Source organism: Pseudophryne corroboree, chromosome 5 (genome assembly GCF_028390025.1).
Source record: "Pseudophryne corroboree isolate aPseCor3 chromosome 5, aPseCor3.hap2, whole genome shotgun sequence".
Lineage (NCBI taxonomy): Eukaryota > Metazoa > Chordata > Amphibia > Anura > Myobatrachidae > Pseudophryne > Pseudophryne corroboree.
The window spans coordinates 220,171,098-220,196,044 of NC_086448.1; positions in this window are offsets into that span (position 1 = coordinate 220,171,098).

A 24,947-nucleotide genomic window follows, 5' to 3' on the forward strand; every position below is an offset into this window, starting at 1 on the left:
ACATTTTTGTTCTCCATATTTTAATAGGCACAACTAAAAGGCACCTCAGGTAAACAATGGAGATGGATGGATACTAGTATACAATTATGGACGGACTGCCGAGTGCCGACACAGAGGTAGCTACAGCCGTGAACTACCGTACTGTGTCTGCTGCTAATATAGACTGGTTGATAAAGAGATGTCGTAGTATGTATGTATGAAGAAGAAAGAAAAAAAAACCACGGTTAGGTGGTATACAATTATGGACGGACTGCCGAGTGCCGACACAGAGGTAGCCACAGCCGTGAACTACCGTACTGTACTGTGTCTGCTGCTAATATAGACTGGTTGATAAAGAGATGTCGTAGTATGTATGTATGAAGAAGAAAGAAAAAAAAACCACGGGTAGGTGGTATACAATTATGGACGGACTGCCGAGTGCCGACACAGAGGTAGCCACAGCCGTGAACTACCGTACTGTACTGTGTCTGCTGCTAATATAGGCCCTCATTCCGAGTTGTTCGCTCGGTATTTTTCATCGCATCGCAGTGAAAATCCGCTTAGTACGCATGCGCAATGTTCGCACTGCGACTGCGCCAAGTAACTTTACTATGATGAAAGTATTTTTACTCACGGCTTTTTCTTCGCTCCGGCGATCGTAATGTGATTGACAGGAAATGGGTGTTACTGGGCGGAAACACGGCGTTTCAGGGGCGTGTGGCTGAAAACGCTACCGTTTCCGGAAAAAACGCAGGAGTGGCCGGGGAAACGGTGGGAGTGCCTGGGCGAACGCTGGGTGTGTTTTTGACGTCAACCAGGAACGACAAGCACTGAAATGATCGCACAGGCAGAGTAAGTCTGGAGCTACTCTGAAACTGCTAAGTAGTTAGTAATCGCAATATTGCGAATACATCGGTCGCAATTTTAAGAAGCTAAGATTCACTCCCAGTAGGCGGCGGCTTAGCGTGTGTAACTCTGCTAAATTCGCCTTGCGACCGATCAACTCGGAATGAGGGCCATAGACTGGTTGATAAAGAGATGTCGTAGTATGTATGTATAAAGAAGAAAGAAAAAAAAAACCACGGTTAGGAGGTATACAATTATGGACGGACTGCCGAGTGCCGACACAGAGGTAGCCACAGCCGTGAACTACCGTACTGTACTGTGTCTGCTGCTAATATAGACTGGTTGATAAAGAGATGTCGTAGTATGTATGTATGAAGAAGAAAGAAAAAAAAACCACGGTTAGGTGGTATACAATTATGGACGGACTGCCGAGTGCCGACACAGAGGTAGCCACAGCCGTGAACTACCGTACTGTACTGTGTCTGCTGCTAATATAGACTGGTTGATAAAGAGATGTCGTAGTATGTATGTATAAAGAAGAAAGAAAAAAAAACCACGGTTAGGTGGTATACAATTATGGACGGACTGCCGAGTGCCGACACAGAGGTAGCCACAGCCGTGAACTACCGTACTGTACTGTGTCTGCTGCTAATATAGACTGGTTGATAAAGAGATGTAGTAGTATGTATGTATAAAGAAGAAAGAAAAAAAAACCACGGGTAGGTGGTATACAATTATGGATGGACTGCCGAGTGCCGACACAGAGGTAGCTACAGCCGTGAACTACCGTACTGTGTCTGCTGCGACTGGATGATAAATAATGATATAAAAAATATATATATATCACTACTGCAGCCGGACAGGTATATATATTATATAATGACGGACCTGCTGGACACTGTCTGTCAGCAGAATTAGTTTTTTATAGAATAAAAAAAAAAACACCACACAAGTGAAGTCACACGACGAGTGTTTAACTTTTTCAGGCAATCACAATATAGTATACTACTAACTATACTGGTGGTCAGTGTGGTCAGGTCACTGGTCAGTCACACTGGCAGTGGCACTCCTGCAGCAAAAGTGTGCACTGTTTAATTTTAATATAATATGTACTCCTAGCTCCTGCTATAACCTATAACTGGCACTGCAGTGCTCCCCAGTCTCCCCCACAATTATAAGCTGTGTGAGCTGAGCACAGTCAGATATATAATATATACATAGATGATGCAGCACACTGGGCTGAGCAGTGCACACAGATATGGTATGTGACTGTCTTGTACTCCTGGCTCCTGCTATAACCTATAACTGGCACTGCAGTGCTCCCCAGTCTCCCCCACAATTATAAGCTGTGTGAGCTGAGCACAGTCAGATATATAATATATACATAGATGATGCAGGCATGCAGCACACTGGGCTGAGCAGTGCACACAGATATGGTATGTGACTGAGTCACTGTGTGTACCGTTTTTTTCAGGCAGAGAACGGATATATTAAATAAAACAACTGCACTGCTGGTGGTCACTGTGGTCAGTCACTAAACTCTGCACTCTCTTCTACAGTATCAGCCTCAGGTCAATCTCTCTCTCTCTCTCCTAATCTAAATGGAGAGGACGCCAGCCACGTCCTCTCCCTATCAATCTCAATGCACGTGTGAAAATGGCGGCGACGCGCGGCTCCTTATATAGAATCCGAGTCTCGCGAGAATCCGACAGCGTCATGATGACGTTCGGGCGCGCTCGGGTTAACCGAGCAAGGCGGGAAGATCCGAGTCGCTCGGACCCGTGAAAAAAAACATGAAGTTCGTGCGGGTTCGGATTCAGAGAAACCGAACCCGCTCATCTCTACTGAAATACTGGTACAGGTTGAGTATCCCTTATCCAAAATGCTTGGGACCAGAGGTACTTTGGATATCGGATTTTTCCGTATTTTGGAATAATTGCATACCATAATGAGATATCATGGCGATGGGACCTAAGTCTAAGCACAGAATGCATTTATGTTTTATATACACCTTATACACACAGCCTGAAGGTCATTTTAGACAATATTTTTTTATAACTTTGTGCATTAAACAAAGTGTGTGTACATTCACACAATTCATTTATGTTTCATATACACCTATACACACAGCCTGAGGGTCATTTAATACAATATTTTTAATAACTTTGTGTATTAAACAAAGTTTGTGTACATTGAGCCATCAAAAAACAAAGGTTTCACTATCTCACTCTCACTCAAAAAAGCCTGTATTTCGGAATATTCCGTATTTCGGAATATTTGGATATGGGATACTCAACCTGTACATGTAAAACGAAGGAGAAGGTTCACGCATTTTGCTCAGTACTTCTGCTGGTGGATGGCACAAAGGATTTACTGATTGAGCATACAATTTGAACTCCCCTCTTTACTGTTTGTCTCGTTATTACAGTATATGATGTTTGTTTTAGATCCACTGAATGTCATATATACATGCACACAAGGGATACAGTCAAAATAGCAACAGTTGGGATCCTGACACTCAGAAGACCGACAGCGAGATCCCAATGGCCAGAATCCTGACACATCCCAAAAGTAAGTACAGGGTTCGGGTTAGGGTTAAGCATTAGGAGGAGGCTAGGGTTAGGCTGCAGGAGGGGGAGGTTTAGGATAGGCTGTGGGAGGGGGGAGGTTAGGATAAGGCTGTAGGGGGGGTTAGGATAGGCTGTGGGTGTTGTTAGCGTTAGGCTCCAGGGGTGGGGGAGGTTAGGGTTCGGCTGCCGAAGTTTCGTACCCAACCCGCACGCACCTGTAGCCTTTTAAATTAGTATTGTACTTGCTACCTTAGACAGATATATGTAATTCCACGGGGCCCATAAGCCTGTGCCTACTCTGTCTGTTTATCAAAACTGCACTGGAATCAGCCCATAAGTATTTGCCATGCAGAGGTTCAGTACTCATTCATACAGACTAAGACATGCTGTCATTTCATATAGAAGATTATTTTATGGATACTTGTGAATGTTATAAATTTTTAGAATTATAATAGGTTTTGTTAAATGAATTCATGTCTCAGTACACAAAGTCAACATTTATGATTTCCCCTTAGTTTCTGAAAGAAGGAGATGTTCCAATACTTCCGGTAAACATTCTATTAGGAAAATCATCTTTTATGCAAGGTCAAAACTGAAACTTCTCTCCAGAGCACAAAGTGACTGTCCTCTCATGGAAATACACAGTCTCTGCAAAGTTTTCTTGCGCGGAACATCTGTTTCACCAATCCCGACATTGGATTTTAGGACTGATAGGAAAATGTGCATCTGGTTTTTGTGTTTTACTCAATTAGAAACAAGTGGCTTGGCATAAATATGTCCCTGAAGTATGAAAATGTCTTCTTCATATAACTATGTTGTGGAATAGTATAATTAAGATATTCCATACAACTGAAAATAAAGAAAAAATTAAAGTGTTTGTTATATGATTAATGCAAGAATAATGCAGAATAATTGCAAAAAAACAACAAAACAAAACAACAACTGCATTTAATGTAATAAATTCAAATGAAGGCATCAGGCCCACCTGCATTTCCTCCTCTCATCAGTGGTGCAAGTATGCGGGTACGCTTGGGTACAGAGTACCCTTAAGAATATGGCAGCGGGTACTCAGTACACACTTTGCACCGGTGACCACCATTACCACAATTATAATGCGCCACAAAGTAACAAGACCATAGTGCTTAGCAGCATGATAGCACCTCCCAGTTTGTCAGGGTTTCTGGGAGTGCAACGGTGATGTCATGACGCCACATCACACTTCCTCTTCTGGCGGCTGTGGCTGGCGTGAAGAGAGGAGCCTGATTGCACTTTTCCGCAGCGTCTCTTGCTGGGAGCATTCATTTCTAATATAATGTGGACACTACTATGTATGTATGTCTATTATTATGGGGGTATTACTACATATTTCTATTGTAATGTGGACACTACTATATATTTCTATTATACCAGGGACACTACTGCACTATATATTCCTGTTATAATGGAGGCATTATTATATATTGTTATTACATTGGGAGCATTACTATATACTGTATATTTATTATACTGGGGGCATTACTATATATATTTCTATTATACTGGAGGTAGTACTATATATTTATAGCCTTGCCTCCAGAGTGCAAAGAAAAGGGGCTTTGTAGTGTCGCCACGCCACTAGTGTCATGTAGCCACTCCCATTTGTGCCATGTGACCACGCCCCATCACAACATATGACCACGCCCATTCCCAGCACTCAGTACCACTAAGAAAATATTTCTACTTGCACCACTGCCTTTCATTCTACATTTCCTCCTCTCAGTTCTTCTCATTTACAGAGGAGCAGATCAACCAATCTATTATCTTATTACTAATATCTTATTATTAGTATTTATTACATAAATCTGGCAGTACTGTGTGACCTGGTAATTATGTTATGGCAGACTATTATATCTGTATCATGCACATGCATGCACACACACATGCAGACACACACACATGTATGTCACATTAATACCTCCCAACATTATGAATTGGATCATAGGGTGTGGCACACTGAGTCAATATAGACCTCAGACATCCCTACTTATCCTAAAATACCATTAATTTACTGCATGAATAGGAGGCTTTTGCCTCTGCTGCGTGTGGGGCCAGCTGACTAGTATATGCCTCATAACTACACAAGAAACGTTTTATAAAATAGTTTGAAGTGCGTCTGGAAATGCAAAGTGACATGTTAGCTTATGACAGGTAAGCACAGGGAAGAAAGGAGGGATGATTCTTGTACAGGAGCTAAGTTTTCTGTATGCAAAAAGCTAAATTTAGAATAATACAGACAGCATTAGTGACACCATATACTACAAACAGCATTAGTGACCGTCATATACTACAGATAGCATTAGTGACCACCATATACTACAGACAGCATTAGTGGCTGCCATATACTATAGACAGCATTAGTGACTGCCATATACTACAGACAGCCAGACATCCCCCTCTTTTTCATATTGGACAGACTTTAGATTGCACAGCACTGGATAGTACCAGTCACATACATATGCATTACAATACAGTATCGACCCCCCCCCCCCCCCGAACGTACACCCCAATGCACAGATTTATTGTCAGTTTTTGCACACCACCCACTGCATATTTCATTCCAGCTCTGCATAAGATACATATATATTTTCCTTGAACTTACAAAATATAGTTATTTCATTATCTTGAAAAACAGCCAATTCAGTTTTATAATAAATTAATAAGATTAAATGAGTTAAGTAACTCTTTCCTAGAGTCTAGAAAACCATTTTATATTTCATTATACTGATATGGATCTTACAATAAAAATATTTATTCCCATAGGTAACCAAATAAAGTCTTATCTAATTCACTCAAAAATATATCACATTTTTGGTAGGGTGAGAAATAAAAACTCATTAAGATGGCCCTTCCATCTTTTGTTCAAGTAGAATCTCCTAGTTTATCATCTCTGTCTAAACATAGTGGCATCTCTCTACAAAGACTCCAAACCTCCTCCAATTTGGGAATTGGGAGACTTTTTTTTTATCAATGTAAGCAGAGGCTTCTCCCTATTTATCAGGCACAACAGACATCACTGTCACTATGACTTTTGCAACGTAGGGATAGTCTGTACGGGACAGTAGTATTGGCTCACCTAAATTAGGACTATTAGTAGGCAAGTACTTTCATTCAAGAAACTATGGGGAATAATTACTCTGCTGCAGATTGAGAAAACCGATCATCGGCGGCTTTGACTGATAGTATTAATCAAACTGTTTAAGCCAGTGGTTCTCAAACCAGAGGCGTAACTCTGGGAGGCAATGGAGTCATCTGCCGTCGGGCTCCTGCTCTGAAGGGGGGCACCTCTCCTCCCATTCTGTGACACCATTCGGTTAAGTTAACTGATAGCCTCCGCTATCTCTTCAGTGGCCGACTTCCTCGCTGCTCCCTGCACCTTACAAGTCACACATTTTACAAATGTCGTACCCAGGGTTAGAACACACGACCTATTACACTGGAGGCAGACACCGTACTGATGAAGCTATTTGCTCCTGTATAGGAAGCATGAGAATTCTAACGATAATATATCTGACAATTACACGTAATTTCATATAGTTAGAATTCTCAGGCTTCCTATACAGGAGCAAATATCTCTATCAGTAAGGTGTCTGCCGTCAGTGTAACAGGTCATGGCTTCTAATGCTGCGTATGACTGCTAAGAAATGTGTGATTTAAAATAAATGACAATGAACTATATGTGTACAGTATATACAAATTTTTCAGAACACTCAATACACACACACACACACACACACACACACACACACACACACACACACACACACACACATTTATATAAACATAGGGGGGGCGCCAATATTTATCTTGCCTCCGGGCAACTGAGACGAACTTACGCCACTGTCTCAAACTGTGTGCCTAGGCACACAGGGGTGCCCTGGGATCAATTCAACTTACAGTATTTTACAGTCAATTTAATAGACAAAACCAGTGCTTGTTGTTTCCAATCATAAAATATGTAGACAAACAGAAGTGAATCCTGTCCCTCAACACATAACTGAACCGAAGGATGACATATATATATATACAATTTACTAAATTGAATATTTTTTGGGAAATTTCTCAATAAAAAAACTTTTGGCCTAGGGGTGCCATAAAAAAAAATTCTGTTACTCTAGGGCGCCGTGATTAAAAAAAGTTTGGGAAGCACTGGTTTAAGCACTAATTCCTATTGCAGTTTTACAACTGATTAATGGCTCACCGACGAGTGATGGCTTTGACAAACCACAGCATAGTAAATATACCCCTAGGTCCTTTTGCTGAAAAAACTCTCAGTTCACCTTTACTAAAACAAATAGCCATTCACATAAAAAAATCAAGTTTTGTTTTTAAAATTGAAAACTCTGAAAAGCACAGTTAGTCAGAGGTGACAATGAGCACCGAGAGTATTCTACTCTGATGTGATCCAATTTGTCCTATTTCAGATCTCTCTCCCACATCTTATATTTAGCTCATCATGCTTCATTCACCTTACGTTTCTGTGTCCTCTCTCTACCCCTATTCCCATAGCCAAAGCAAGGATATGGTGATAATGACTCATGCCTCCAGCTGCTGTACCAAGTGTACTACAAACAGTGACTGACAGGGCCCCTAGGAATAGAAATTAATTACAACAAGCATTATATTACAGCCAAGTTAAATACAATATGGAGCCATGAGTGAATAATGTATTACAGTATTTTCTCCTAGACATTGGTCTGATTAGGACCTAGCAAAGTTTCAATAGCCTCTCATGGCAACTGAATAGACACTAACCCAAGAGCAGTCTAAAAAGAATGTGATTTTATACATTAAAGGAATAAAGCTACCCTCAAGCACTGTACTTGTGTGGTTGGTGATGCCAATCAGGGGTTAAAGTGAGGGGGAACAAGGTGGAACCGAGTTCCACCACCTGTAATGGTAGGGGTAATTAGTTCCACCACCTCCATTGCCTTGAACAGGAATTCCAACAGAAAAGCCAGCCCCATTACCTACGGTGAAAATGAGTTCCACCACCACTCCAGGACCACTTTAAGCCCTGATGCCAATACACCCTATAAACCCGAAGAGTACCTTAAAGTCGCAGAAACAGTAGATATCAACAACACACTATTAATGATATGAACTGACACCCTGAGATCATGTTATGCACGCAACACATCAGCGCTGCAATTCCCTGATGCTGATCCAATAAGCAGTTATTTGAACAGCAGTACCCCTATATTTTACAGCATACAGTAGTGTGCTTTTAATGTTTAACAACTGCGCCTCTGAATTTTTACAACATACAGGGCCAGAAGCACCCCTATATAGTGGCATGCAGTGAGGTCAGTGGCTGGTGAGGCACTACCATAATGTCCGCCGAATCCTGCCGATGACCCCTACTGCCGCCGAGCCAATGCCCGCTACTGCCTCTGAGCCGATGCCCGCTGCCACCGCCAATGGCTTACAAACTCAGCCACCATCAACTGAATCAGCCCTCCGCCACTAATTTGCATCTCAGTCCAATGCCACCAATGCCCGCTGCCTGCCTGCTAATCATAAAAAAATTAAAATTAGTGTTTGGGACTGGGAAGGCAGTGGGAGGAGGACATGAATGCAATTTTGTTGTCCAGGGCTTCCATTAACTTAATGGAGAAGGGTCTGAATGGGTTAAAAAAAAAAATGCGTGAGGTCCCCCCTCCTAAGCATAACCAGTCTCGGGCTCTTTGAGCTGGTCCTGGTTGTTTAAATACGGGGAACCCCTGTCCAATTTTTCCCCAGTATTTAGACAACCAGCACCGGGCTCCACTAGCCAGGGACATAATGCCACAGCCGGGGGACACATTTATGTAGGTCCCTGCGGCCGTTGCATTACCCCACCAATTAGTCACCACTGGCCGGGGGTTCCCTGGAGGAGTGGGGACCCCTTAAATCAAGGGTTCCCCCCTCTAGGCACCCAAGGGCCAGGGGTGAAGCCCGAGGCTGTCCCCGGCATCCCTGGGTGGTGGGTGCCGGGCTTATAGCCATAAGTGTAAAAAAAAGAATATTGTTTTTTTGTTGTGGAACTACAAGGCCCAGCAAGCCTCCCCGCTTGCTGGTACTTGGAGAACCTCAAGTACCAGCATGTGGGGAAATAATGGGCCCACTGGTACCTGTAGTTCTACAACAAAAAAATACCCAAATAAAAACACAACACACACACCTTGAAAGTAAAAATTTATTATAACACACTTACACACTCACACATACTTACCTACTGTCACAACTGAGGGCCTGAGCTGACGGGAGGCAGCCTCAGTTGTAGGGGCTGAGATGTAACGGAACCTGGGAGGTTGTATCAGACCCCTAGACATGTAAGTAACATGTAGAATAACTGCCCGAAGGCGTGACCACGACAACCAGGATAAAAGTCAATGATGTTTATTATGACAAACTCCGTAACACAGCAGCAGTAAAAGGAAACATAAAAGTCAACAGAGAATAAATACAATTCCTGGGTACTACAGGGTGGCAAGGGCCACAGGCACTGGTAGTGTGAGACAGTTCTAATAATCTTCTAGTTGGAAAGTCCTTACCAGGCCTGACTGTAGCAATGGAGAGAACCCAGGATCGTACCAGCTGATGTTCCAGGAAAGGCTGGGCTGCTGAAGGTAAAACGGCTGCTGTGGATACTGGCTGGAACCAGACTGTTGTTGGTACGGAGTGGATACTGGCTGGAACCAGTTAAATAATAAACGAACTTGAGAGCGATGAAATAATAATGAAGTTTGGAGTTTGAGAGCGGTGAAATAATAATACCGGTGGAGAGTGGTAAACTGCAGAAAAGGACACCGGCCCTTTAAGAGAAGCTATACACTGCTGGAAGCTGGGCTGGAAGCAGGTGATTGTTTGAGAGCGGTGAAATAATAATACCGGTGGAGAGTGGTAAACTGCAGAAAGGACACCGGCCCTTTAAGAGAAGCTGTACACTGCTGGAAGCTGGGCTGGAAGCAGGTGATTGTTGTAGCTGGAAACAGGTGAGTCCAGAATGGATCGGAGAGTCAGGCTACACCGCAGATGGAATGCTGGTGCGGGTCTCTATAGCAGAAGTCTGGAGACAGGAGCTGGAACCTGGAAGACAACCACAGGAGAGAGACAAACTGGAACTAGGTTAGACAACCAAAGCACTGACGACTTCCTTGCTCAGGCACAGCTTACTTATACCTGCAGCAAGGAAGGGGTTGGCTAGGCAATTATGCAAATCAACAATACAGACAGCAGATTGGTGGAAATGATCAGATGACAAAATCCAAGATGGCTGCGCCCATGCAGACACTTGGAGGGAAGTTTGGTTTGTAATCCATGTGAGAATTGAAACAGTAATGGCGACGCCGGCCACAGGAGACAGGAGACGCCAGACTGACAAGCGCACATTTAACCACGCGGGCACAGCGGAGGCCGCGGCTGATGAAATCACCACTCTGACATTCTGCATGTGGAAACTCAGGAACAGCGGGATCCGGTCCTGGAACGCTGAGCCAGCCTTAGGAGGCATCTGAAGGGTAAGTAATGGCGTCCAGATACCCGGATCGTGACAGCACCCCCCCCTTTAGGAGTGGCCCCAGGACACTTCATAGGCTTTAAAGGAAACTTTGCGTGGAAATTTCGGACCAAGGCAGGAGCATGGACGTCTGAGGCATTGGTCCAAGAGCGTTCTTCAGGACCATAGCCCTTCCAGTCAATGAGGTATTGTAACTGACCGTAACGGAAACGTGAGTCCAAAATCTTGGCCACCTCGTACTCGACTCCCCGTTGAGTCTGAACTTTGGGAGCTAGAGGAAGTGCGGAATGAAACCGATTCAGGATCAGCGGTTTCAACAAAGAAACATGAAATGTCCTGGGTATTTTCAAGAAGGATGGTAACTGTAACCTGTAGGCAACAGGATTGATGACTTGTTCAATCTTGAAGGGTCCGATGTAGCGAGGTGCAAATTTCATGCTGGGAACTCTCAACCTCAAATTCTTCGTGGACAGCCACACACGATCACCCACCTTGAGAGCAGGAACCGCTCTACGCTTCCTATCGGCAAACTTCTTATACCTGAATGAGGCTTTAAGCAGGGCTGCGCGGACGTTCCTCCAGTTATTTGAAAACTGACGCAAGGTGACATCCACTGCTGGAACAGAAGTTGCGGGAAGCGGTTGGAATTCTGGGACTTTAGGGTGGAATCCATAATTAATGAAGAATGGTGTAGAAGAAGATGAGGAATGGTATTGATTGTTGTGGCTGAACTCGGCCCAAGGAAGAAGTTGAACCCAGTCATCTTGAGAGGAAGACACATATATACGGAGGAAGGCCTCCAAGTCCTGATTCACCCTCTCGGTTTGACCATTGGTCTGAGGATGGTAAGCCGTGGAAAACTTTAACTTGACTTGGAGGGCTTGACACAAACTTCGCCAAAATTTGGCTACAAATTGTACTCCACGATCCGAGATGATCTCTTCAGGAAGACCGTGAAGTCGGAAGATCTCTTGTATAAACACTTGAGCCAACTTGGAAGCTGACGGAAGACCGGTGAGAGGGATGAAATGTGCCATCTTGGTGAACCGGTCAACTACCACCCAGATGGTATTAAACTTGTTGCAGATAGGTAGATCGGAAACAAAGTCCATCGACAAATGGGTCCAAGGTCGACGGGGAACAGATAATGGAACCAGTTGCCCCGCAGGCGACTGGCGGGAGACTTTGTGTTGGGCACACTTTGGGCAGGAGGCAATAAATTCCATAACGTCCTTCTTCAGAGTTGGCCACCAGTAGGACCTAGAAATAAATTCAAGGGTTTTCTGAATGCCTGTATGTCCAGCAAAACGGGAAGCATGGGCCCAATGCATGAGCTTCTTCCTTAGAACTGGCTTAACAAAACTTTTCCCTGGTGGAGGCGTAGAGTCCATCTCTACCGTGGAGAATGCCAACGGATTAATAATAGGATGCTTGTCTGCAGACTCGGACTCATTTTCTTGCTCCCATGAGCGGGAAAGGGCATCGGCCTTACGATTCTGAGAACCCGGACAGAACTGGAGTTTAAAGTCAAACCTAGAGAAGAAAAGTGCCCATCTGGCCTGACGAGGATTCAGACATTGTGCGCCTTTGAGATATAAAAGATTTTTGTGGTCGGTAAGTATGGTGATTGAGTGGGAAGCTCCCTCCAACAGGTATCTCCACTCCTCCAGAGCGAGCTTGATGGCTAGCAACTCCTGATCGCCAATGGCATAGTTGCGCTCAGCTGGGGAGAACTTCCGGGAGAAGAAACTGCAAGGATGTAGATGTCCATCTTTGGCCCTCTGGGATAACACTGCTCCTACTCCAACGGAGGAGGCATCTACCTCTAAGATAAAAGGAGAGTCGGTGTCGGGCTGTTTCAGAACTGGTGCAGAGATGAACCGTTGCTTCAGAAGGTGAAAGGCTTGTGTAGCTTCCTCGGACCACTTGGACGGATTAGCACCTTTCTTGGTTAATGCAGTGATAGGCGCCACAATGGTGGAAAAGTCTCGTATAAATTTTCTATAATAATTGGCGAACCCTAAGAACCTCTGGACCCCTTTGAGGCTTAAGGGTATAGGCCAATTCTGGATTGCTTGGAGTTTCTCAGGATCCATCTCTAGTCCGGAACCGGACACAATGTAACCTAGAAACGGAATGGTTTTAACTTCAAACACACACTTCTCCAATTTACAATAGAGGTGATTGACACGGAGATGGGAAAGAACCTCTTTTACCCAGAAACGATGATCTTCGAGATTATTAGCAAAGATGAGGATGTCGTCTAGATAAACCACGACATGGCGGTACAAGATGTCCCTGAAAATCTCATTCACGAAGTGCTGGAAGACTGCTGGAGCGTTGCTCAATCCGAAGGGCATGACGAGGTACTCATAATGTCCGTCACGGGTGTTAAAGGCGGTCTTCCACTCGTCACCCTCACGGATTCGGATGAGATTGTAGGCACCCCTCAAGTCCAGCTTTGTGAAAATAGTTGCACCACTAACTCTATCAAAGAGCTCGGTAATCAGGGGTAAAGGGTATCGGTTCTTGACGGTAATGTCGTTCAGACCTCTGTAGTCGATGCACGGACGCAGACCACCGTCTTTCTTCTTAACGAAGAAGAAGCCTGCGCCGGCTGGAGAAGAAGATGGTCGGATGAAACCCTTCGCCAGGTTCTCTTTGATGTACTCTTCCATGGAGTGTGTCTCAGGCAGAGACAACGGATAAGTTCGGCCTCGCGGTGGAACCTTCCCTGGAATGAGGTCGATTGGGCAGTCCCATTCTCTATGAGGAGGAAGGATATCAGCAGAGGCTTTACTGAACACGTCCGTGAAGTCTTGATATGGAGGAGGCGGAACATCAGATGACCTGGGGAAGGAAGAACAAACAGGAAGAACTTTGGCTAAACAAGTCTCAGCACAGGAGGGACCCCATGCCAGTATTTGCGTAGTCGTCCAGTCAATTGATGGGTTGTGGAGACGGAGCCATGGAAGGCCTAAAACCACTGGATGTGTGGCTCTTGGAATCACTAAAAAAGAAATATACTCAGAATGAAGAACTCCCACTCTCAGACGAACTGGAAGAGTCCTTAAGGAAATGACTGCATCAAAAATCTTGCTGCCATCCACGGCAGTCAAAGAGATGGACGAGGACAGTCTCTCGGTGGGTAGGGACCACCGTTTAACATAAGCTTCGGTTATGAAATTCCCAGCTGCTCCGGAATCAAGGAGGGCAATGACGTTCCTGTAACGTTGAGCAATTTGGAGCGACACTGGGAGGTTACAGTCATGAGGAGATGGAGAGGAGATCATTACTCCTAGCCGGCCCTCTCCTTGGCGAGCTAGGATCTGGAGTTTCCCGGACGTTTGGGACAGGCATTGATAGTGTGCGACGGAGCTGCACAGTAGAGACAGAGAGACTCAGAGAGACGTCTTCGGCGCTCAGCGGGAGATAGACGGGAACGACTAATTTGCATAGGCTCATCCTTGGATGGAGATGGTTGACGAGGAGGAGGAGCAGAAGATTTAGGAGTAGATGATCTTCCTCGCTCGGTTGCTCTCTCTCTGAAACGTAGATCAACCTTCGTGCAAAGAGAAATTAGCTCATCCAACTTAGAGGGCAAGTCTCTGGTAGCTAACTCATCCTTGATGCGTTCTGATAAGCCATGCCAGAATGCAGCATACAGGGCCTCGTCGTTCCATGCCAGTTCGGATGCCAGGATTTTAAACTGTATAAGATACTGTCCCACAGTACGTATTCCCTGGCGTAAACGGAGAATCTCAGATGAAGCAGATGTTATCCGGCCTGGCTCGTCGAAGATGCGCCTGAATGTAGCTACAAAGTCAGTATAGGAGGATAGCAGGGGATCAGACTTCTCCCATAAAGGTGATGCCCAGTCAAGGGCTGAGCCACTGAGAAGGGAGATGATATAGGCAATTTTGGTACGGTCACTGAAGAAATTGCCAGGTAGAAGCTCAAAGTGGATTTCACATTGATTGAGAAATCCCCTGCAGAACCTTGGAGATCCATCAAATTTTGCTGGCGTTGGAAGATGAAGATGTGGACTGGAAATGGGTAAGGAGGGTGGGGTTACAGCTGGTGTCACTGTAGTGGACGCACCGGACGTGCCAGGTCCACGGAGGGTCGTGTGAATCCCATCCAGCCGTGTAGAGAGATCCTGGAGACAGCGGATGATGTGGCCCTGTGCAGCCTCCTGATGTTCAAGTCGGGCTGCCAGTTCTTGCATCGGCCTGGCCGCTTGATCCTGGTCTCCGGCTGGATTCATTAGGTCAGTGCTTACTGTCACAACTGAGGGCCTGAGCTGACGGGAGGCAGCCTCAGTTGTAGGGGCTGAGATGTAACGGAACCTGGGAGGTTGTATCAGACCCCTAGACATGTAAGTAACATGTAGAATAACTGCCCGAAGGCGTGACCACGACAACCAGGATAAAAGTCAATGATGTTTATTATGACAAACTCCGTAACACAGCAGCAGTAAAAGGAAACATAAAAGTCAACAGAGAATAAATACAATTCCTGGGTACTACAGGGTGGCAAGGGCCACAGGCACTGGTAGTGTGAGACAGTTCTAATAATCTTCTAGTTGGAAAGTCCTTACCAGGCCTGACTGTAGCAATGGAGAGAACCCAGGATCGTACCAGCTGATGTTCCAGGAAAGGCTGGGCTGCTGAAGGTAAAACGGCTGCTGTGGATACTGGCTGGAACCAGACTGTTGTTGGTACGGAGTGGATACTGGCTGGAACCAGTTAAATAATAAACGAACTTGAGAGCGATGAAATAATAATGAAGTTTGGAGTTTGAGAGCGGTGAAATAATAATACCGGTGGAGAGTGGTAAACTGCAGAAAAGGACACCGGCCCTTTAAGAGAAGCTATACACTGCTGGAAGCTGGGCTGGAAGCAGGTGATTGTTTGAGAGCGGTGAAATAATAATACCGGTGGAGAGTGGTAAACTGCAGAAAGGACACCGGCCCTTTAAGAGAAGCTGTACACTGCTGGAAGCAGGTGATTGTTGTAGCTGGAAACAGGTGAGTCCAGAATGGATCGGAGAGTCAGGCTACACCGCAGATGGAATGCTGGTGCGGGTCTCTATAGCAGAAGTCTGGAGACAGGAGCTGGAACCTGGAAGACAACCACAGGAGAGAGACAAACTGGAACTAGGTTAGACAACCAAAGCACTGATGACTTCCTTGCTCAGGCACAGCTTACTTATACCTGCAGCAAGGAAGGGGTTGGCTAGGCAATTATGCAAATCAACAATACAGACAGCAGATTGGTGGAAATGATCAGATGACAAAATCCAAGATGGCTGCGCCCATGCAGACACTTGGAGGGAAGTTTGGTTTGTAATCCATGTGAGAACTGAAACAGTAATGGCGACGCCGGCCACAGGAGACAGGAGACGCCAGACTGACAAGCGCACATTTAACCACGCGGGCACAGCGGAGGCCGCGGCTGATGAAATCACCACTCTGACATTCTGCATGTGGAAACTCAGGAACAGCGGGATCCGGTCCTGGAACGCTGAGCCAGCCTTAGGAGGCATCTGAAGGGTAAGTAATGGCGTCCAGATACCCGGATCGTGACACCTACGTCCCACGCCGGTCACGTCCACTTGTCCAGTAGAATCCAATAATGGTACCTGTAAAAATGAGAGAGAGATTACTTACCTACATCCCACGCCGATCACGTCCACTTGTCCATGTAGAATCCAATACCTGTAAAACATGAAATTTTGACTTGCAAACTTCAATCCACAGGAGGGGGGGGGGAGGAGAGAGAGAGAGAGATATGCCTGTGAAAGGACGGAGCCAGCGGAGGAGTACAGGGGAGAGCCGCACACTAACCTGCTGGCTGTGAGCGGGAGGGGAGGATGGGGCCGGCAGAGGAGGACAGGAGAGAGCCGCACACTAACCTGCTCGCTGTGAGCGGGAGGGGAGGACGGAGTCGGCGGAGGAGGACAGGGGAGAGCAGCACTCACTGCAGGGCCACCGCTGCTCCCGTCCCAACTTCCACCTTGCGCCACGTGTGGATGATTGGACTGGATCCGCTGTCCAATCACAGGTGATTCGCTGACATAGGGGTGGTGTCCCTGTCAGCGAGGCACCTGTTTAAGTGCCGCTTTCCCTATCTTTTTCAATGGGCTTTTACAGCCCAGTGCTAGGCTCCGCCCCCGCACTGTACCCATTCCTATTATGTATGGGAGGCACTGCTATCAGTGCCTCCCAAAGTCATTTAAGCTAAAAAAACATATTTGCATTTAATCAAGAAGATACTTATGACACAGAATATGTGTCATAAGTATCTTCTTTGTATTATTTTACTAATTAATCACAGGGGAGGCATTGCCTCCCCTGACTGCACGTCCCTGCCCCTGTATTTTACAGCATACAGCAGTGTGCTTTTCATTTTTAACAACTGCGCCTCTGGATTTTTACAACATACAGGGCCAGTGTAATGTTATTTGAACAGCAGCAGCACCTCTTTATTTTACAGCATACAGCAGTGTGCTTTTGATTTTTAACAACTGCACCTCTGATCTTTTACAACATACAGGGCCAGCAGCACTCCTATATTTTACAGCATACAGCAGTGTGCTTATAATTTTTAACAACTGTGCCTCTGAATTTTTACAACATACAGGGCCAGTGTAATGTTATTTGAACAGCAGCAGCACCCCTATATTTTACAGAATACTGCAGTGTGCTTTTAATGTTTAACAACTGCACCTCTGACTTTTTACAACATACAGGGCCAGCAGCACACCTATATTTTACAGCATACAGCAGTATGCTTTTAACGTTTAACAACTGCAACTCTGACTTTTTACAACATACAGGGCCAACAGCACCCCTATATTTTACAGCATACAGCAGTGTGCTTTTAATGTTTAACAACGGCACCTCTGAATTTTTACAACATACAAGGACAGCAGCACCCCTATATTTTACAGCATACAGCAGTGTGCTTTAAATATTTAACAACTGCACCTCTGACTTTTTACAAGATACAGGGCCAGCAGCACCCCTATATTTTACATCATTCAGGAGGACAGTACCCCTACACCCTGTACAACACAGTGACAGCCAGGATAGCAACACCCATGTACAGCTTTACATGAAACACTAGTGACAGCCAGGACAGCACTCCTAACACAGCACAGGTACACCACAGTGACTGCAGCAGCACCCCTACAGAGCACACACTAAACCCACCCGACGCCACCACCCACAGAGAGAGACAGAGGTCTGTCTCCCTCACTCTCCAAGTCCAGAGTGAAAATGGTGGCAATGCGCAGCTGTTTATATGGGATCCAAAACCCACGAGAATCCGACAGCGGCATGATGACATTTTGTCTCGTTCTGGTTATCGAGTCTGGTGGGAAGTCCCGAGCTGGACTCGGATCCGGGCTCGAAGCGTGATGTTCGGTGGGGGGTTCAGTTCCCAGGGATCATCTCTAATATATATATATATATATATATATATATATATAAAATTTTAAGTAGTACTAACCATTAGTAGTATATATTGCCCTGGTACCTTCCTAGATACCTACTGCGAGGTCCACAAACACAAAGACTCAGTGAGGCAGCTCTCGGAGACGAATCACACTTTAAAGCAGAAATGCTTCAATGTCTCAAAGTTTTATTAATTCGTCATCAGGATAAAAACATACATATAAATGTATCTTCTAAATACAGCCCCAGACCCACGTGTTGCCACTCCAGCATGTGGGTCCGGTATGAGGACACTCATACCGGACACGCACGCTGGAGTGACAACACATGGTACTGGGACTGTATTTATAGGGTACATTGTGCATGTTTTTATCCTGATGACGAATTAATAAAAATTTGAAACCCTAAACGAGAGTTATAGATCTACCCCAGCTGGCGCTGCTCATCTACAGCCTCCACCGCCAGCAGCAGCTCTCCCAGCAGCAGCGCAGCTACTGGGAGAGCTGATGGTGGAGGCAGGAGATGAGCAGAATCAACCCCCACGCTGCCTGAGAGGAGGCTCTGCAATCTCCCCCCACTGCTGGGGTGCTGCTGCTACTGCCTTATGGTCATGCGAGGGAAGGAGGCACAGTTGACAGAATATAGTGCTATGGATTGTTTGAGGAAGGGGGTATCTTGCTTAGGGCCCCATGAGGTCTAAATACACCTCTGGGCACAGTTAGAGCAGCTGAAAAATAATTGTCAAATCGCAAATTCCTCAACTCCAATCACCATCTGCTTAATCGCAGTTATGTGTTGATGGCATTTGTTTATGGCCTTTTAGGAAGCATATTCTTCAGGTAGTAGTAGGATGTGGGAACAATAATCCAAAATGATGATGTGGTTAAAGTAGGCCAGAATGGGGTGGAATTGTGTTCCTTCACCTGTAATATTAGGCAAAACTAGTACAGTCTCTGGCATGGCCCTGCGCAGTGACTGGCCGAGCTAGGCGACAGAGAGCCCACATCACCACCTGCAACAATACATGATGCGAGTGGTGCTGGTGTCTGTCAGGCGGCAGTCGCCACACCCTCTTCAGGTTCTGGTGGCTTCTTTGTTGTTGTTTTTTACGACACAACATAAAAGATGTTGGACCACTCTTATGAAAAGGAGAAGGAACCACTCTTGTAAATAAGTATAAACTGCGTCATTAGTGAATAGGATTTATAATTATGTTGTTATTTTTAGGTGTAATGAGTGTGTTCCATTGTGTTCCATTATGCTAATGAAACTCACAGGGGTGCTGGTGCGTAAGTTTGGATGATATTACAAGGGAAATAATATTAAAGGATGGATCAATTTGATGTATGTCAAACAGGTTGATGTCTGATGTTAAATTATAGATTTGTTCCATAATGGATGGCGGTAGATAGAAGTATGGGGGATGGTGCTGGAGATACGCAGGGGGTGAACTGGAGAGACGTAAGGGGATAGCACTGGAGATACATAGGGGGCTGGCCTGAAGAGACACTGCAGGGTGCACTAGAGAGATGCAAATTTCAGCAAGAATTGCCTAATTGGCTGCCCAGACCATCCACTTCATTCAGAAAGTGCACTGCACTAGACAGCCATGGGCATCCTCCGGTGGAGCTTGCCTACTTTTCCAGCTGGAAACCAAACTTCTGGAGCCTCCATGATGTTCTGGGAGAGTAGGCAAATATTCCCCTATAGCCATAGATCTCCACATAGCATATTTCCCACCTCATTGGCCATAGAATCCCCTGTAGAATTACACCCACAACCCTCCATCTTCCATACATAGAGCACAGTGGAGCATGTGACATCCTGGTCAGAGGAGACCAATCAATCATTCTGCTGAGCACTGCACAAGGAGGGGATGATGATCACACTTCAGTATGTTCTGAGCACAGAGTTACACTGAATAGTGCTCAGAGGGGAATTTCAATTCTCTGTGTAATTTTGTATTAGGAACTCCAGAATACAGATCACAAGGCATTCTGGGGTGCACAAAGGACACGCGATGTTAGTCACAGAACGCTGACATCTCAGACTGCTGACATCACAGCCTTTCTGGAGAAAAGAGAGGAAGTCAGTTCAGCACCTGTGCACCACAGGGGAGGCTATGACCGCAAGAAATGCGACCATGTTACAGGTAACTCATCTGTCTGTGATTGTATCACATACACCCTTGTCAGGTAAGTGGTTATTTTTTGAGGGGTAAACAATGGATTTGGATGTGTTTGCATTTAATTACATTTTAGGTACAATAGGTTAATGTAACTTCAGCAATTGCTGCTAACACTGGGCCTTATTCAAGTTTGTTAGCAAACCAAAAAGCACACTAATGGGCAAAACCATGTTGCAAATGTAACATGTGCAGAGAGAGTTAGATTTGGGTAGGGTGTGTTCAAATGGAAATCTAAATTGCAGTGTAAAAATAAAACAGATAGTATTTACCCTGCACAGAAACAATATAAACCACACAATTCTAAATCTCTCTACACATGCTACATCTGCCCCACCTGCAGTGCAACATGGTTTTGCCCATTAGTGTGCTTTTTTTTAGTTTTGCTAACATACCTGAATAACCCCCACTGTTACGCTACATGTGTATACTATGGGGCTAATTCTGACTTGGAAGCTAAGCAAATATTAGAAAGTAACTTTACACCTTGGTAAAACCATGTTGCACTGCAGGTGGGACAGATGTAACGTGCTGAGAGATTTAGATTTGGATGAATTATATTTTTTCTGTGCAGGGTAAATCCTGTCCGCTTTTGCATGTAGCCCTCAAATACTGGACTGCTTTATTTTTACCATCCCTCCCAATTGTCGCAATTCCAGCAGGACAGTCCCGCTATTTGGACACTGTTCCGTCCTTGGGCGCAGTATCCTGCAGGAGGTGGTGGATGGGGGGGTGGTGGGGGCAGGTTGGGGGAGCCTGTGATCACTGTTGCTCTGCTATGCAAAGTAGTCGGTGCAGGGGTTGTGAGCCGGGAGCTGCCCAGCTGCTCGGAGAGCACGCCCCCAAAATGATAATAATGGTGGTCGTAAAGCGAGGCCACAACCCTCCATCCAAGGTCCAGCCCTTTTATCCAAGGCCCCGCCACTTTTTCAGGCCAGGTCTCGCATCTCCAGCTACTAAAGTTGGGAGGTATTTTTTTACACTGCAATTTAGGTATCAGTTTGAACAGGGTGTAGTATGGTTTGCCGGCTGTCGTGGTCCCGCATACCGGCGCCGGAATCCCAACCGCTGGCATACCGACAACTGGGCGAGCGCAAATGAGCCCCTTGCTGTGCCTGCCACGCTGCGGGCACGCGTGCCATGCTATCTATTCTCCCTCCAGGGGGGTCGTGGACCCCCAAGAGGGAGAAAAGATGTCGGTATGCCGGCGGTCGGGATTCCGGCGCCGGTTTGGTGGTCGCCGGGAGCCCGGCCGCCGGCAACCTGAAGACCACCCGTTTGAACATACCCCATCCAAATCTTGTTACATCTGTCCCACCTGCAGTGCAAGATAGTTTTGCCCAGTTGCTTGCTTTTTTGCTTTACTTACAAACATGAATTAGGCCCTTTGTCTTTTCAGGGGTGCAGTATGGTATGCCGGCGGCCGGGCTCCCGGCGACCAGCATACCGGCGCCGGGAGCCCAACCGCCGGCATACCGACAGTGTGTCAAGTGCAAATGAGCCCCTTGCGGGCTCGCTGCGCTCGCCACGCTGCAGGCACGGTGGCGATTTTATTCTCCCTCCAGGGGGGTCGTGGACCCCCAGAAGGGAGAATATATGTCGGTATGCCAGGTGTCGGGATTCCGGCGTCGGTATACTGTGTGTGCCGGGATCCCGACATTCGGCATACTGAAGACCACCCCTTTTCAGAAGGTTTGGTACATTGTCCCGGGTGTGCTTTTGGCTACAGAACCCTTTTGCCCAGTTAACTGCACACTATTTTTCAAAAATGTTACTCACACTCCCGACCCATATATTAGAGACAGAGAAAGCTATGATTAATAAAACTAAAGTTTTATTTTAAAAACTTGTGTTTTCAGAGTCAGGTAACGAGCCTGATACTTTGTGCATCTAAGTATTTTTAAGTAGAATGCAAACAGGAAAATGGGATTTATTTACCTTAAAGGTAGAAGAGCTGTCAGGAATGAGGCTTAGGTTTTATTTTTATTTTTTTTAAAAAGGTGGTTTTAGTTATTGTCACAGAACGAAGTTATCTAATAAGCAACATTAACACTGTAAATGAAGCAGATGCCGGGCTTTGATGTTCCTTTGTAAGAAGAGGTGGTTTTAAAGAAGAAGAAAAGATTCAGATTGCCGTATTTTGTTTAGTCTAAGATCAAGATGAAGCAATAGTAAGGTCTTTGTTCTCACGCTAGCAAAAGCTGGTGTATTTAGTTAAATAGCGATTAGGAGAGTGGGGTGTATTGCAATATGTATTACCATTGCATCTCAATCTGCATCTCAGCAAAGAGCTACTGATATGCTAATCTAAAAATGAATCCAAATAAACAGGTTGCTAATTGACCAACAAAAGTCATTGATTTGTGTTCCTAGATTACAAACTTACTACTTCACAATCCCCAGAGTTTTAAAGCAAATAAAATGCTGCCGTTTTATGGTAAATATATATATTTTCACTGATTAGAGTGATGCTGAAATGTTTATGAATTTTTGAACACAGTCCCCCAAAATTTGTGGGATTATTAAACCCATTGAGGAAATAGGCCAATGGCAATGCACGGATTGTTGTAGCCAATGAACAAGTATCAATAAAGTATTACATGTATTTATCCTTATAATAGGAATTTACAGTCTTTCTTCCTTTATTATCCTCAAGAAAAACATCTTTTGAAGTTATTTGTGACATGTCATGTGAGCTGTGACTCTCAGTGATCTGGCCTGACTATTCATACCTTCTGTTTGCACTAAGATCATTTATAAAGTACAAAATTACAAAGCAAACTAATCATCAATCCTATTGTTCCATGGGTTTGTAGAGAAAGATGGAGTTGTTTGCAGAGATCCGGGAGTGTGCATCAGTTAAAAGGAGACGCTAGGTAGAAAAGAATTGGGTAACAGCAGTACTAAAATAAGATATAAGTTTGCAAAGCAAAATTATTGAAATGACAAACAGGGCTTGAGAGGGTGCATTGTAGAGACTGTGAGCGTATGGCCAATTTCATAATAAAAAGGGACATTCATTTTATGCCATAATGAGATGCACTTTGAAGCATAGTTGACTACCCTCCCTCATTCTGCAGGAGACTCCCTGAAATAGCAGCAATCTCCCTGACTCCCTGAATAGTCCATCAATCTCCCTGATTGCACCTCACCCCATTGTGTATCTGTTACATTCTTGGGGGAAAAAAGAAATCAGAGATACTGTACATACATTGAAATGGGCTCATCAGTGCCATTTCCCTGCATTGGTTTTAAGGCACAATGATCCCTATGGCTACATGCATTTTAAATAAGGTTTCTCGTGGCCACTTATACCCCTTTCACACTGCCAATGCCGGATCCCACCCGGGAATTGGAAACGGGTCCTTCCCGGGTGGGATCCGGCATTGGCAGCTGCTGCTGGCTTCCCCGACTCGGCAATAAGCCAGGTGTGTTGCCATAGCAGCGGGTGGGGGGGCGGAGCTGGAAGCGAGGGCGGAGGTGGAGGCGGCACTGGGAGATGAGCTCATCTCCGCGCCGCCTCTCACCATCTAGTAAACGGGTCCCGGGTCACGACGACCCGGGAGCCCGTTTACGCAGCCACTTACCCAGCATTCAGCCCGGGTATAACACTGCTTTATACCCGGGTTGAACTGCCGGGTCAGGTGACCCACGATTTTTGGCAATGCCCCTTTCACACCGCACGCCGACCCGTGTCGACCAAGCAATATGCCGGGTTGATAATGGGTTATTTGTGCGGTGTGAAAGGGGTATTACAGTATATGGAACCTCACGTAAAACACAATACATGCCATTTCTGCCATTTCATCTTGGATGACATCTCGCCACCTCAAACTTAATATTTCCAAAACAGAATTAATTATATTTCCACCGGCCAATAGTAGTTTCCAACCTGATATCTCTATCGCTGTTGAGAACTCGTCAATCACCCCTACCCCACAAGCTCGCTGCCTAGGTGTCATTCTTGACTCTGAACTGTCCTTTGTTATCCACATTCAATCTGTCTCAAGATCATGTTACATACATCTAAGAAACATATCCAAAATACGACCATATCTTACACAAGACACAGCAAAAACTCTAGTCCATGCTCTCATTATCTCCCGCATTGATTATTGTAATAGTCTCCTGACCGGTCTTCCCAAACATAGGCTCTCACCACTACAATCCATTTTGAATGCAGCTGCGAGGCTAATCTTCCTTGCCAGACGTTCATCGTCTGCAGATCCGCTCTGTCTGTCCCTCCATTGGTTACCGGTATTCTACCGTATTAAATACAATACTCACATACAAGGCTATTAACCAAACTGCACCAACATACATCTCTTCACTCATCTCAAAATATCTCCCTACCCGACCTCTCTGCTCTGC